This window comes from Neofelis nebulosa, chromosome 5, assembly GCF_028018385.1.
Source record: "Neofelis nebulosa isolate mNeoNeb1 chromosome 5, mNeoNeb1.pri, whole genome shotgun sequence".
NCBI lineage: Eukaryota > Metazoa > Chordata > Mammalia > Carnivora > Felidae > Neofelis > Neofelis nebulosa.
The window spans coordinates 146,028,037-146,043,608 of NC_080786.1; the positions used below are offsets into that span (position 1 = coordinate 146,028,037).

The 15,572-nt window shown below is 46.3% G+C and overlaps 1 protein-coding gene across 5 annotated transcripts in view; it reads right to left on the bottom strand.

The window, feature by feature from the left end:
* The window catches only part of TIAM1 (TIAM Rac1 associated GEF 1), a 396,414-nt gene that overhangs the window by 301,888 nt on the left and 78,954 nt on the right, over positions 1 to 15,572 (bottom strand). For 4 of the 5 annotated variants that reach the window (XM_058731853.1, XM_058731852.1, XM_058731858.1 and 1 more), the window contains one exon: positions 13,148 to 13,196. The gene's annotated coding sequence lies outside the window, so the exon portion shown is untranslated. Of the gene's footprint in view, positions 1 to 13,092; positions 13,197 to 15,572 lie in introns of those variants that run through there. The other variant, XM_058731851.1, reaches the window with a different exon arrangement.

Consider the following 15,572-nt stretch of genomic DNA (forward strand, 5'->3'; position numbering starts at 1 on the left):
AGCTGAGGCTTTTTTTTTTTTTTAAAGAGAGAGAGAGAGAGAGAGCACTTGTGTGTGCACACAGGACAGGGGTAAAGAGGGAGGGAGAGAATCTTACGCAAGCTCCATGCCCAGCATATATGCGGGGTTCGATGTCACCATTATGAGATCATGACCTGAGCTGAAATCAAGAGTCAGACGCTCAACTGACTGAGCCACCCAGGTGCTCCAGCAGACAGGGCCTTTAAAAAGCATACTGCCAGGGGCACCTAGGTGGCTCCGTCCATTAGGCATCTAACTCTTTTTTTTTTTTTTTTAACGTTTATTCATTTTTGAGACAGAGAGAGACAGAGCATGAATGGGGGAAGCTCAGAGACAGAGGGAGACACAGAATCCGAAACAGGCTCCAGGCTCTGAGCTGTCAGCACAGAGCCCGACGCGGGGCTCGAACTCACGGACCGCGAGATCGTGACCTGAGCCGAAGTCGGACGCCCAACCGACTGAGCCACCCAGGTGCCCCTAGGCATTGAACTCTTGATTTCAGCTCAGCTCATGATCACACAGTTCAGGAGTTCGAGCCCAGTGTGGGGCTCTGCGCTGGCAATGTGGAGCCTGCTTGGGATTCTCTCTCTGCCTCTCTCTCTGCCCCTCCCCTGCTCCAAGATAAATAAATAAACTTTAAAAAAAAAAAAAAAAAAAAAAGCAAACTGCCGGGCTGTGAACTGCCTATAGAGGGGGTCATGTGGCAGGAAATGTAGCTGGCTGCTAGGAGGTGAGGGTGGCCTCCAGCTAAGAGTCAGTAACAATCCAGGGCCCCCAGTCCCACAACCCCAAGGAAACGAATTCTGCCCACGACGTGAATGAGCTTGGAGGCCATCCTCCCCCAGGCCAGCCTCCAGATGAGAATGCAGAGGCAAACACTTAGGTTACAGCCTTAAGACCCACTGAACCATGCCCAGATTCCTGACTCACGGAACCGTGAGATCCTAAGTGTGTGTTGTTTGAAGACCCTAAGTTTGTGGTTACTTGTCATGAACTTCTCAGAAACTGGAGTAATTGGAGTTCAGGAGAGTTCAGGAGAGAAGTCAGGTATGGACCTGCGTCTGTAACACAGTAGACGAGGGCCCACGTGCTGGAGGTAAATGCCTGGGATTGAGCCCCAGCACCTCCTAGCTGGGTGGTCATGAGCGAGTTATGGATTCTCTCCATACCTCAATTTCTTCATTCATAAAATGGGGGGGGGGGGGGAATAATAGTACCTATTGCCCAAGGTTGCTACTGATGATTGTTATCAGCAAGTAACTGTTTCAAGCTCAGAACAATTCCTGCTCCAGAGAAAGCACTGTTGGGGGAGGGGCTGGGTTAAGTTCTCAAAGGCAGAAAGTGCTAAGAGAGGCAAAGCCAGGAGCAAGGGAGGGAAAAAAGATCAGTCAAGGGCAAAGTTAGGGTCAGACAGAAAGTGGCCAAGAGTGTGAGCGCTGTCACAGTCCAAAGTCACACCCATCAAGGCAAGAGGGAGCATCGGTGGAAGGAGGCCAAGAAGTATCAGGGAAAGGAGCGACCGGAGGACGAAGGCATTTCCATGGGTTATGAAGGGGAGGAAGCCGACTGGCCTCCAAAGACTGAATGACCCGGCCTCCCTTTCCTGGCTGTATCCTTCTCCACCCGCCCCTCCCTCACACTGGCCTCCTTGCTCAGACACAGAGGGATGCTCCCTTCAGAGCCTCAGCACTGGCTCTTAACCGTCTCCTCCCAGAACGCTCTTCCCTGACACTCACACTTCTTCCCAGTGCTTGTCCAGAAGCCTCTTCTCATCAGGGCAGTCCTGACCAGCATTTTTAAAACTGCCCTCCAGCTGCCTTGTGCCCTGCTGTATTTTTGTCTACAGCATCGAGCCCCTGTTACCATTCTACAAGATTCGGTATTTGCTATGTTTACCGTTTCTCTGTCTCCCCTGCCTCACAGAGTTCTGCCTATATTTTCTGCTGATAAATTCCAAGTGCTTAGAACAAGGCATAGCTCAAAACGGGTACTCAAAGAAATGACAACCAAATGCGACATATAATTCGGAACCAGATCCTTTTGCTTATAAAGGACATGATGTGAACAGCAGGTGAAATCTGCTTCTGGTCTGAGGGTTAGGAGGGAGTCGTAGGTCAGTGTTAATATCCTGATGTTGAGGCCTATAATTACAATTACTCACAGAATGTCGTGGTTGTAGGAAACATGACCATGAATTCCAGGATGGGGGGGCATCAGTCAGCAAGTTCCTCTCAATAGGCTGTAGGGAAGGAAGGAGAGGCCTCTCTTGGGACTATCCTCCCAACTTTCTGTGACTGCTTTTTTTTTTTTTGCATTATTAAAAATTAAAAAAAAATAAAAACATAAAAAACACTTGGGGCACCCGACTGGCTCAGTTGAGGAGGGTGTGACTCTTGATCTCATGGTCGTGAGTTCGGGCCCCGTGGTGGGTACAGAGGTTACTTAAATAAATAAAACTTTAAAAAACAAAAATAAAAAAATAAATATAAAAATAAATAAAAACGCTGTCTAGGGGGTAACAACACAACAACAACAACAACAACAACAACAACAACAACAACAAAAAGGCCTAAAGAGATACTCATCGTTTTATTATAAATGGTTATTTCTGGAAAGGGCAATGAAATTCATGGGGAAACAGAGAAGGAGAGGAACTTTCATTTTTACTCTGCATTGTTTTCACATACACACACACACACACACACACACAACATATATTATTTACATGATAGTTAAATAATAAAATATTTGGTTGGGGGAGAAAAGTTGGTCCACAGAAATGACACATACACCGGAGCATAATCCTCAATAAAAAACCCAGGGGAGCCTGGGTGGCTCAGTTGGTTAAGCATCTGACTTCAGCTCGGGTCATGATCTCGAGGTTCGTGAGTTCGAGTCCCGCATCGGGCTCACTGTTGTCAGCGCAGGGGCCACTTCAGATCCTCTGTCCCCCTCTCTGCCCCTCCCACACATGCTCTGTCTCTCAAAAATAAACACTAAAAAAAAAAAAAAATACAAAATAAAAACCCCAGGCCCCAGGCAAAGACGACACTCACTCCAACACTCACTCTCCTCCCCTTTCTGAGTCTTCCAGATGCTCAGTATCTATGACTTCAATAAACCCTGCTCTCACTTCTCAGCTCCCATTTGATTTCTATCTGACGCAAAGCCAAAGACCCTACTGGCCCTGCGGGACTCCCTCCCGGTCCTTGGACCGGGCCCACCTGCAGCCCCACCTCTCGCCAGGGTCACTGCAGGCACAAAGAGGGCGAGACCTGGTGGAAAGCAGCGGCCGAGGGGCGTGGAGGCAGCCCCCCTGCCCACCTGGTGAGGACAGGCTTCCCCCGGCTCCTGTTCCCACACCCGCCTATGGCTCCAGACAGAGGGACTTTGCCAGCGAAACTGGCAGCATCTGTTGGGCTTGGGAATTCTCTTTGAGAGAAGATTACAAAATTGACAAATGTCTCATAGTGTATTTACATTTTTTTAACTGCAAACAACGTTGCAATTTACCAAAGTTGATCAGTTTCCGATGCATAAACAACTATGGTTACATAATCCCCACGTATCCATAACCCAAGTTCAGCTATTCAATCCTGTTTCACTGTAACCCTCCCACACCAGACTCTTTATGTTGAAGAAAATCTCAAACATCAAACTATGCCATCCATAAATACACAATGTATTGCTAAAAGAGAAGGACCTTTTTGTAAACATCAACACAATTTTTACACCAAAATTCCTCTCTGCTACCAATGATCCATTTAGTTTCTCAATGTCTCTGATATTCCCTCTCTCTCTCTCTCTCTCTCTCTCTCTCTCACACACACACACACACACACACACACACACACACACTGTGGGTCTGTTCAAATCACATTGTAAACAAGATCCATACGTTGTGTTTGGCTCATTTGTCAACTCCTTTATTTAGAACTTTCTCCTTCCTCTTTTTATTTCCTTGGCATTTCAGTTTCCCCTTTTCAGTTAAATGTCTATGCCATTTAAGGTATTCTTCTGTCCCTCCCTTCCTCTGACTCCACTAATCTCCTCCCCGATCATCTTTTTAGAACATATTTTGTCCGTAAATCCTCGACATGCCTGGAACAGTGGTACTTGCTGCCCAGGCTCCAGCAGGGACCCCGAAGACGAGGAGTAAGAGCCCCCAGAAAGCGCCACTAATCACACCATCAGGCTACACAGAAAACAGAAGTGCAGGAAAATTCCCCAGAAACACTCATATGGGCATTGCTCTGCAATTAGCCATGACTTGGGTGAATCACTGTCCTTCACTGGGCCTTAGTTTCCTCATCTTTAAAATATGAAGCTGCTGGGGGGCGCCTGGGTGGCTCAGTCGGTTGAGCATCCGACTTTGGCTCAGGTCATGATCTTACAGCTAGTGGGTTGGAGCCCCGCGTCGGGCTCTGTGCTGACAGCTCAGAGCCCAGGGCCTGCTTCGGATCCTGTGTCTCTCTCTTTCTGCCCCTTCCTCCCCACCCTCCCAAAAAAAGAAAGAAACATTAAATAAATAAATAAATAAATAAATAAATAAATAAATAAATAAATAAAAAAAAATACAAAGATGAACAACATAACAATGAGGACACCGACATTAACTGGGTATTTAGTGCCCAAAGAACCTTCAAGATTCCTTCCAGTCAAGAGTGTGGTTTTAAGTATCCTACTCACACAATGCACTAGCAAAGAACACCCCCCCTCCTTTGTTGGGGGCGGGGGGGAGACAGTCCGTAAATGGGACAGTAACAACAAAGGAACTAAGATCACAAATGCTGATTATAAACAACACATCAGTCATCGACATAATCTAAATTTGAATAACATGCTACCGTCTCAAATTTGAGCCACACTAGTGGATAAATGATAAAGGATGCTACAAGGGCGCCTGGGTGGCTCAGTCGGTTAAGCATCCGACTTTGGCTCAGGTCATGATCTCAGGGCTTGTGCCTGGGATTCTCTCTCTCCCTCTCTCTCTCTCTCTGCCCCTGTCACCCCCCACACACAAAAATAAACAAATAAGCTTTACAAAAATGATAATGGATGACACAAAAGATAAATAGTAACAGTGCTTTCTGTCCACGGGTCCTGTCCCCATGCTTTAATAAAAAAAAATAAACCACATTTTTGCACACACACAAAAAAAGGTTAATGGTAGAATCTTGGGTAGGTAGATGTTTCTAGACCAGTGGTTCTTAACAGGGGAGATTTTACTTCCCTTTCCCCAGGGATGTCTGACAACATCTGGTGACACTCTGGTGTCACGGCTGTGGCGATGTGCTAGTGTCTCATGGGCAGAGGCCCGAGACGCTGCTAAATATCCCACAATACACAAGACAGCGTGCACCACAAAGAATCATCCAGCCCAAAGTGTCAGCAGTTCTGAGGCTGAGAAACCCTGAGAGAATCCCCTTGTTACCCAAGCGAAACTGTGCTGTGCTCGGGTTTCAGGGGGCGGCTACTGAGGTCTAAAACCACAGGATACACACCCTGTGTTATAAGCTTCTGCACCGGAGACCACTCTCACACATGAGGTTTGATAAAGAGACTGCCTTGCTTTGGTTTGCTTTCGTTACCAAGATAAATCAGAGCACGTGTTTCTGAATCTGAACCCTTCCCTCAATGGAGTCATCCCGGAAAATTATTGAGAAGACACCATCCAACTGAAGAATTTACCCGGCGTCAGGGACTGATCTCTGGGTGACAGCACCTGTGCTGTGGCAGGCCTCATAGTGGCAATGAACCACTAGCGACCTTGGGACTCTTTGGCTCTAAAAGTGACAAGCAATGAACGGGCCAGTGAGTAAAAGAGGGAGTCCCCATGGTCCCCAGGGCCATGATGAGACTAGAGTGGTGTCATGGGAGGTGAGGAGGGGCTTGGGGAGATCGTGTGCTGAGGGGTGGCTACGTCATACTCGATGCTCTGGGAGGCTTTTCTGGGGAGGGGACGTTTGAGTAGAGCCCTGCAGGAAGTAAAGGACTGGCCAGGCCAGCTGGAAGATGACGTTCCTTGACATCCAGGAGGAAGACCTGAGTCTGGCTGTATTCTAGTCCCAGAAAGGAGGTATGGGAAGGACGCACAGTTAAGAGGAAATGAGGTGGTGAGGGCGGGGGGATTCGGACAAATCACTGGAGGCCTGGCAATCATGGCAGAGTCTGGTGTTTAGGAGGAAGCCACCGGAAGTTCCAAGCAGAGGAGTAATGAGATCTGACTGCCATTGAGATCTCTCGGACTACAACATGGACAGTGGACATCAGGCAGACAAGAACAGAAGGAGAAACCAATTGAGAGGAAACTGCATTAAGAATTTTACCGGGAGGGGCGCCTGGGTGGCTTGGTCGGTTGAGCGTCCGACTTCAGCTCAGGTCATGATCTTATGGTCCGTGAGTTCGAGCCCCGCGTCGGGCTCTGTGCTGACAGCTCAGAGCCTGGAGGCTGTTTCAGATTCTGTGTCTCCCTCTCTCTCTGCCCCTCCCCTGTTCATGCTCTGTCTCTCTCTGTCTCAAAAATAAATAAACGTTTAAAAAAAAAAAAAAAAAAGAATTTTACCGCGGGAAAAAAAAAAGAATTTTACCGAAATTGAGGTGCCTGGGTGCTCTGTCGGTTAAGCGTGGGTCTCTTGATATCAGCTCAGGTCATGATCTCGCAGTCGAGAGATCCAGCACCCCCCCACCAACAGGCTTGGCATTGAGCGTGGAGCCTGCTTGGGAGTCTCTCTCTCCGCCCCTCCCCTGCTCACGCGTGCTCTCTCTCTCTCAAAATAAATAAAATAAATGCACACACACACACACACACACACACAAAAAAGAAAAGAAATTTTACCAAAAATGAAAACCACTCCAAAAAGAGAAAGAGTTGCCACTGAGGAAGATATTCCAAAGGACACACCCCAGGAAATAGGACAACCTATTTCCAAAGAAGAGGCGTCAAATCTCTGAGCAGTGGTAGTCTCTTTCAAATAAGTGCTGGGCAGTGCTGCACCCCAGCCCCACCCCCCACCCCCACCGCATTCCCATCACATGATTTCTTTCAAAAGCTAAGCTCTGGAGTGGCCATTTCCCCCTCAGCCCCTCTACAGTCACACAGAGCCAACTTCTCCCACCAGGGGGCGATGAAGAGCACCCACCACCATGCCTCCCGCAGAAGCCTATACGTGGTGCCTCGTGGGCACGGAACTCTAGAACCAAAGAAGTAGTGAACAGAAGTTCAGATCTGCCTGGAATAGTCTCTGCCAGTGCTTTTATTTGCGTTCTTGAGTGTTCTGGTGTCCCAGTCTCAAGGAGTCAGATGGAGCCAAGGTGGGCAGTAGAGAAAGTGAGACTCAGGCTCCAAGCCTGTGGGAATCCATTACCTTCCCCCCTCTGTTTCCTGGTGGTACTTTTCCTTGGACTCATCTTTCCTGGCCGTATCTCCAGTAAGATCCATGGGGCCAGAATGGGGGTGGGTCTAGAAAATGAGGTCAAGGAGGCTTCTCAGCTCGTTTCAAGCACACGCCCCAGGCCAACCTGATACCAGGGCAAGAAGGGTCCCCCATCTGGTCTATGCCAGGGAACTGCATCTGGGAGTTTGTCTTCTCCTGCCCCTAATCAACCCCGGGGCAGTGGTGGCTGGCTGACTGGTCAAGTTTGGGGGACCCTCTCTCCTAGCCCTTAGTTTATGATCTCTCTCTACCAACAAAAAGCAACTAACAAGGCAGGAAGCAAGATGCTACAATCTCTGCACAGATTCAGAAGCACTACGGTAAGAACTAATTCAGACATCACTGCTCCTAAGAGGTCCCCTGCCTGCCCAAATGCACGCCTCATACTTCAAAGAAAGATTGTTAATTACACATTATGATACCAATTATATCCGACTGCATTATGAAACAGGATCTTTGCTAAGCAATTTTATTGTTTTAATTCTTTTCTTCTATCATTTTTAATAATTACTCTCTGGCTTTTATTACATTAAGATGCAATTAAGAAAGAAAAGTCCTTTATATTTTAAACCTATTTCATTCTTTTATTTTTTTTTTCTTACATGAAGAATTCCATAGCCTTCCAGAATAACATAGCACACAATATAGCTAAAAGACAAAAGGAACAACTTAGATAAAACTATCTAAGTCCCATTTAGGGGGGAGAAAATGCAAGTCTACTTATTTTGAAAACCCTTGCATTTACTAAAAGGATGGAGAATTCTTTTTTTTCTTTAATGTTTATTTATTTTTGAGAGAGGGACTGACAGAGTGTGAGTGGGGTAGGAGCAGAGAGAGGGAGACACAGAATCCGAAACAGGCTCCAGGCTCTGAGCCACCAGCACGGAGTCCGACACAGGCCTTGAACTCACGAGCCGCGAGATCATAACCTGAGCTGAAGCTGGATGCTTAACCGACTGAGCCACCCAGGCGCCTCAGGGATGGAGAATTCTTGATCACACAAAGACAAAACAAACCACACAATATTAATACACTCATATGGGAGAGAAACTTTCTACTATCCAAGGAGGACCAAATGGCAAATCAGGACTTAAATGCTAAACTTTGGGATTACGGAAGGTTCAACACTAATATTCCATACTAAAGTAACTGAATACTGATATATACAACCATCTGCCCAGTAAAATGACACCAATATTAAATGTGAACCTACCCGTGCTGAATTGTATTTCCTATTAAGTATAAAAATAACGTCATCTAACCTGTAGAAGAACGAACAAAAAAAAAAAAAAAAGTAAAATCTTAACAACGTTAAGCCACAATTTGTGAGGTATGAAATTTCACATTCACACACACTAAGGCTGAGCGGCGTTCAAGTGACTGACAAGGAACGTTTCTGTATGCTCCATCCCCCAATAGCCTTTCTCATCCTCTACTTATTTTCTAGCCCGTGGGTCAGCAAACTTTCTTTCTGTAAAGAATCAAAGAGTAACTATTTCAGGTTTTGTCCAGGTAGTTACTCAACTCTGCCTGAATGGATAAAGAAGACAAGGTGTGTGTGATGGAATATTATGCACCCATCAAAAAGAATGAAATCTTGCCATTTACAACAACATGGAGGGAGCTCGAAAGTACAATGCTAAGCAGAATAAGTCACAGGAGGACAAATACCATATGATTTCACTCGTGCGTAATTTAAGAAACAAAACAAACGAGCAAAGGAAAACAAAAATAAAAAGAGAGACAGACAGACAGACAGACACACCAAGAAACAGACTCTTAACTGCAGGGAACAAACAGATGATCACCAGAGGGGAGGTGGGGGGGTGGGGGGGTGAAATACTCCCCGTCACGGGGAGTGAGGAGTGCCCTTGTCGTGATGAGCACTGGGTAGCTTATGGAAGTGTTGAATCATTATACTGTACACCTGAAACTAATATAACAATGCATGTTAACAATATTGGAATTAAAATTAAAAACTTAATTTAAACAAACAAACAAACAAAAAACCAGGCCTGGGGGTGAGGATTTGCCTCCCCTTGGCCCAGTGCTCAGCGTGCTGGCAATGACGGGTGGGACAGTGCACTTCAGACACCCCTGTAGAAAAGCGGGAGGAGGGGCGCCTGGGTGGCTCAGTCGGTTGAGCGTCCGACTTCAGCTCAGGTCATGATCTCACCGTCCATGAGTTCGAGCCCCACGTCAGGCTCTGTGCTGACAGCTCAGAGCCTGGAGCCTGCTTCCGATTCTGTGTCTCCCTCTGTCTCTGACCCTCCCCTGTTCATGCTCTGTCTCTCTCTGTCTCAAAAATAAATAAATGTTAAAAAAAATTAAAAAAAAAAAAAAGACAAGCGGGAGGAACGAGCAAAGACGTGTGGGCGATCCGAAACTACCCACCAACACGCTGAGCCCAAGAGGGTTCTTCCCATCACGCCCAGAAGTATTTTTCCGAGATCAAAACCAAGTCTAGACGCACGTGGTAGGAATCGGTCCTCAACAACCTTCGTTCTCCGGATCCAAGGGGTTCTCCCCCACAGAAGCAGATTCTCCTCTATCACGGGGCTTGTCCTCTGAACTGGGCATCTGTTAGAGGTTCAGTAGTGACCTCCTCAAACCCTGGCCGCTTTTGTGGCTGGCACAAGGTGGTGGCCACTGAATTAAAAGAGGTGACTTGGCCACCATGGAATGACCCATCCAGCCACTCATAAACTCCTCAAGAACGGAGAACTCCATAGGCAAGCCTTCCTTCCCACTGCTGGCCTGGAACTCCTGTCGAACGGCCAAGAAGGGCCCAGGTTGCCTGGAGCAGCCAAGGTCCACCGACGCCACCGCTCGTCCCCCAAGTACGTGTGGCTCTTGTCCCTCCTGGACACCTCCCTCCTCCCTCACACCTCACACCCCATCCGTCAGCAAATCCCGTCAGCTCTGCCTTCAAAATGTATCCAGAATTTGGCTGTATTTCACCAGCTCCATCACCAGTATGCTGGTTACGGCCACCTGCTAATTGGTCTTGCTGATTCTGCCCTGATCCTGGCCCCCAAACAGTCTATTCTCATGTTATAAAGTGAGTGAAATCAAGTCCATCCATGGTCCCCGAAGACCTTCCAATGGCCTGCGAGGCCCTGTGCAATCTGGAGCCTAACCCACACAGCCCCCCGTTGTCGAGTGTCTCCCAATCACCCCCTCAGTCCTCTCCTGCTCATTCACGCTGTCACAGCCGCAACAGCCTCCTCCTGTTCCTCTCACACGCCAGTGTTCGTCTCACAACGGGACACAGCTGCAACTCGGGGCTTCCGCACTTCTCTTGCCTCGGCCTGGAACGTTCTCTCCCAGAAAGGCACGTGGCTTCCTCCCTCACCTCCTTCCTGTCTTTGCCCAACCATCCTGTCTTTCATGGGAAGATCCTCCCTGATCATCCTATGAAAATCACAGCCCTATCCCCCAACCCCACCGCCAGGATGCTCTAGCACACTTCCTTGCTCTTGTCCGTCACCATCGGACATGCTCGTCCGTGACTTCAGACTTCACGCACACTAGAAGGTAAGCTCGGTGAGGGCAGGAGGTTTGGCCTCAGCACCTAGAACTGAGAAAGGTATGTAGTAAAAAAGTAAAGTAGTAAAAAAAAAGTAAAAGAGAAAGGCATGTAGTAAAAAAGTAAAGTAGTAAAAAAAAAAAAAGTAAAAAAGTAGTAAAAAAGCACTTGGTGAATAAATTACTTCCCTTCTGTTTATCTTCCCTGGAGTATCTTAGACGATTCCTTTTTTGTCCCCTCCATTCCTCATTTTTAGCATCTTTCTCTCTCTCTCTCTCTCTCTCTCTCTCTCTTTTTAATGTTTTATTGATTGGGGGGCTTGGGTGGCTCGGTTGGTTAAGCGTCCAAATTTGGCTCAGGTCATGATCTCACATTTCATGAGTTCGAGCCCCGCGTTGAGCCCGGTGTCTAGCTGGCTGTTGTCAGCAGAGAGCCTTCTTCGGATGCTCTGTCTCCCCTCTCTCTCTGCCCCTCCCCTGCTTGCACTTCTCTCTCTCTCTCTCAAAAACAAATAAACATTTTAAAAATAAATACATAAAACATGTTTTATGTATTTATTTTGAGAGAGAGACAGAGAGAGCCTGCTCACACACACACACACACACACACACACACACACACACGTGTGCAAGTGGGGAGGGGGGAAGGGGGGAGCTAAGAGAGAGGGAGAGAGAATCCCGAAGAGTTTCCTCACTGTCAGCACAGAGCCCGACTTGGGGCTCCATCTCATGAACCGTGAGATCACGACCTGAGCTGAAACCAAGAGCTGGACGCTTCACCAACTGAGCCACCCAGGCGCCCCACGCCTTTATTTTTATCCTTCTTTCATCCTTATTTAATCATACTTATAAATTCTTGTCTCTTCCTTTTTCACTCCACATCTTCCCTTCCCTCCTTTCTCTTATTATCTAGAAGTGTTTATTAAGTAGATTTATACATCTAAAAACAGAGGCCTTTTTAAGCTACTGTTTCTAACCACATTCTGGCTCCAATGTCAAATACATAAAGAATCTAAGAGTTTGCAATAATATCTTTCCTTAAAAACTCACTGACCATCTTTGAAGGACAATATGGAATCGATTCATTATTGTGGTGAAGGAAAGAAAAAAATCAAGCCAGCATTCTGCCTTTTATCTACAAACTATATACCCTGAGGCAACTTTTTTAAAAGATTGAAACAAAGTTCTTTATAAAACTTTCCAGCTAATAAAGGCAGAGGAAATGACAGAATGAGATTATCACCCTTCTGTAAACACCCTAAATGAAAACTGAGTCTAGGCATCCGCTATGGACCGCCAACAGCTGCCGAAACCACAAGGGAAAAAGCTGATGGGGACCCTAATGAAGGATGATCAGATTAACAGCACCTGCCTATATTAACATTTCAGAAAGGATACAAAATATGTCACCTGATAAAGTTACATTATCATGTATGCAATACTGTTGCCCAAAAATACAAATCTGAATCTAATAAAGCCTTTAGTTTATAGGACATTTTGAAGACAATAAAATGTTTAATGACAACACTGGGATTCTGGCAGCAAAGTCTATATATACTTATATACGGTGAAGAACTCCACGGGACAAAAGATCCAGCTTCTTGACCAAATATATTGCAAGAGAAAACAAACAAGGACAGGAAACCTACATATAAAAAGAGACTTAAGAGGCATTATCAACCACATGCCATTTGTGGACTTTGTTTAAATCCTTTGATTACCCTGAGGGATTTATAACTAACTGTGAAAAGAACATTTATCAATCAGGGAAATCTGAATGTGAATATTAAATGATACAGAGTGATTTTTTTTTTTTTTGCATGTGATACAGTACGCTGATATTTAACAAAAAGAATGTTATCTTCTCAGACACATAGTGACATATTTATAAATAAATCTGATTTCCTTTTTAAATCTGCACCTTAAAATTCTCCTTCAAGCAAAGGACTTTGGTTGTTTTAATCCTATGGAAGCCACTGCTTCTCAAAGATACCCATAAATGCGGTGATGCAGAAAAAATAGACAGTGGAAATCAACAAAACACCAGGCACAGATTTAGAGGCTATATGATAAACAAATAAATGAAAAAGCAAATGGATTTATATACCCTTGATGCACCTCGGAAGTCCTTCAAAGCATGTAGGCGAGTTTAAACTGCTCACCACGTGCAGGTCAGGCTTCTGATAATGTTAATATCTGGAACACAGCCATCTGGAAATTAAAAAAAAAAAAAGAAAGAAATACTTCTGGGTGACAAACAGCTTTCACAAAGCCCCATGCACTTTGCTCCATAAAAGAAAAAGAAGCATGTCATTTATAAAACGGTGTCTAAACAAGGCATCATCAAGAACCAATGGCAGAGGAAAACAGCAGAGCACTCAAGTAGAAGCACAGTTGCTGAGCCACCCAGGAGTTTATAACAAAGACAGAGTCCCCAGGGACTCAACCCCCAGGGCCATCACCCTGGAGGAGCTTCCTATAGTAACAATATCCCAGAGTTGGCAACAATGTTCCAGCCAGGCTCCGAGTCCTGTTATAAAGAAAGCAAGAAGGTGGGGCGCCTGGGTGGCTCAGTCCGCTGAGTGACCAACTTCGGCTCAGGTCATGGTCTCACAGTTTGTGAGTTCGAGCCCTGCTGACAGCTCAGAGCCTGGAGCCTGCTTCTCCCTCTCTCTCTACCCCCCCCCCCACTTGTGTCTCCCTCTCTCTCTACCCCTCCCCCACTTGTGCTGTCTCTCTCCATTTCAAAAATAAACATTAAAAAAAAAGAGAGAAAGCAAGAAGGTCACTATAGACACTACTTGAGAATTATTTTCATTGGAGTGCCTGGGTGCCTCAGTCGATTAGGCGATCAACTGTTGATTTCAGCTCAGATCACAATCCCAGGATCGTGAGATCGAGCCCCACATTGGGCTCCACGCTGAGTGTGGAGCCTGCTTAAGATTCTTTCTCTCCCTCTCTCTCTGCCTCCCCCCTGCTTGTGCACTCTCTCTCTCTCTTGCTCTGAAATAAAAAAAATAAATAAAACAAATTTATTTTCATTACGATGGTTAAAATTTTACGAAGCTCATTTATTCCCTTAATGAGGGAGTTAACAGATTCCCAGGAAAGGCGACACTGAGATCAATGAGGAAAACTGAAGGTAAGTTTCAAGCTTGAAATTGAGGCGAGGCATCTCAACAATGAGAACCAACCCATGAGAGGGTAGTAGGCTCCTCACCATGGGACCTGCTGGGCTCTCAACACTGGGCGGGTTGGACTGGAAGTCCCTGAGGATCACAAACAATTCCAAGGTTTTATGGGGTGGTAACGTTAAAAAAAAAAAAAAAAAAGTATTCTGATGTTTGTTAAAAAATGGTAAGAAAGACTTTATTCAGGGCTATTGCAATAGAGGAGAGAGATGAGGTGCAAATCCCAGTGCAGCAAAGACACCTGGGACTTATAACAAACAAGCAGACTGAGGAGGTGACTACTCAGCAGACACAGCAAGGGTGGGGGTCCTTACTAAACCAAGAGAAAACAGGATTCCTGCTGAAGGCAGCCCAGGGTGACCAGGTATTACATACCAAGGTGCTCATACACCAAGCGTGGGGGTTCTCTCTAAACTGACTTAGCAGGATTCTTGCTGACACCTAGAGATGCTGTCCAAGGTCACAACGCGGGAGCAGGAGCCGGAAGCAGATCCCAGACCCCAGATCCAACCTTGGGGGTGTGACTTACACCTGCTAGTGACCTGACCCTGCCGAACACTTTTTAACTTCTCAGTTGCTTCCCCGCATATAATCTCTCTGTTCTGCAAAATCCAGAAATGCCCATTTCATTACATCCAGCTATCACGTAAGAGAAAACTACCTTTGAACATAACGCCATGCGAGTGATTTATATATAATCCCCTGTGATAATGAGGCAGATTGATTCATCATCATGAGTCGCAATGCAGCCTTTCAAAGTAGCCTTGTAATAACAGGCATACGAATAAAATAGGGAAAAAACAAAAACAAAACCTAAAAGCCTGGATTTAAAAGCATCTGGATGAAAACCAGGACACTTCCAACCATGAACAAGATCACGAAACCTTCACAGCACAAGCCATGCAACTTCCCATGACGTCCAGTCCCCGAGGAGAGCACTTCAGGATGACAAAGCTGTTCCTTTGCAGCCTCAAAAGTGCCATCTACTGGACAGAAACATCTGAAGAGTAATGCGCTAAACATCCTGTTCATGTCCCATGGTTGTCCGCTGGGATCCGTGCCCTGGGAAGCTGACCTCCGTGATCTGCATCAACCAGGCTCCCCTGCCCTCGGGTCCCTTGGGAGCTAACCACAGAAGCCAGGAGCGGAAGAGGAGGGTAAAGGAGGAAGGAGCACTGAGCACCTGGGCGGCTCAGTCGGTTGAGGGTCCAACTTCGGCTCAAGTCATGATCTCACAGTTCGTGAGCACGAGCCCCACAACGGGCTCTCTGCCGTCACTACAGAGCCTCCTTCAGATCCTCTGTCCCCCCGCCACTCCCACACTTGTACTCTCTCAAAAATAAGTTAAAAACATTAGGGGCGCCTGGGTGGCTCAGTTGGTTAAGCGTCCGACTTC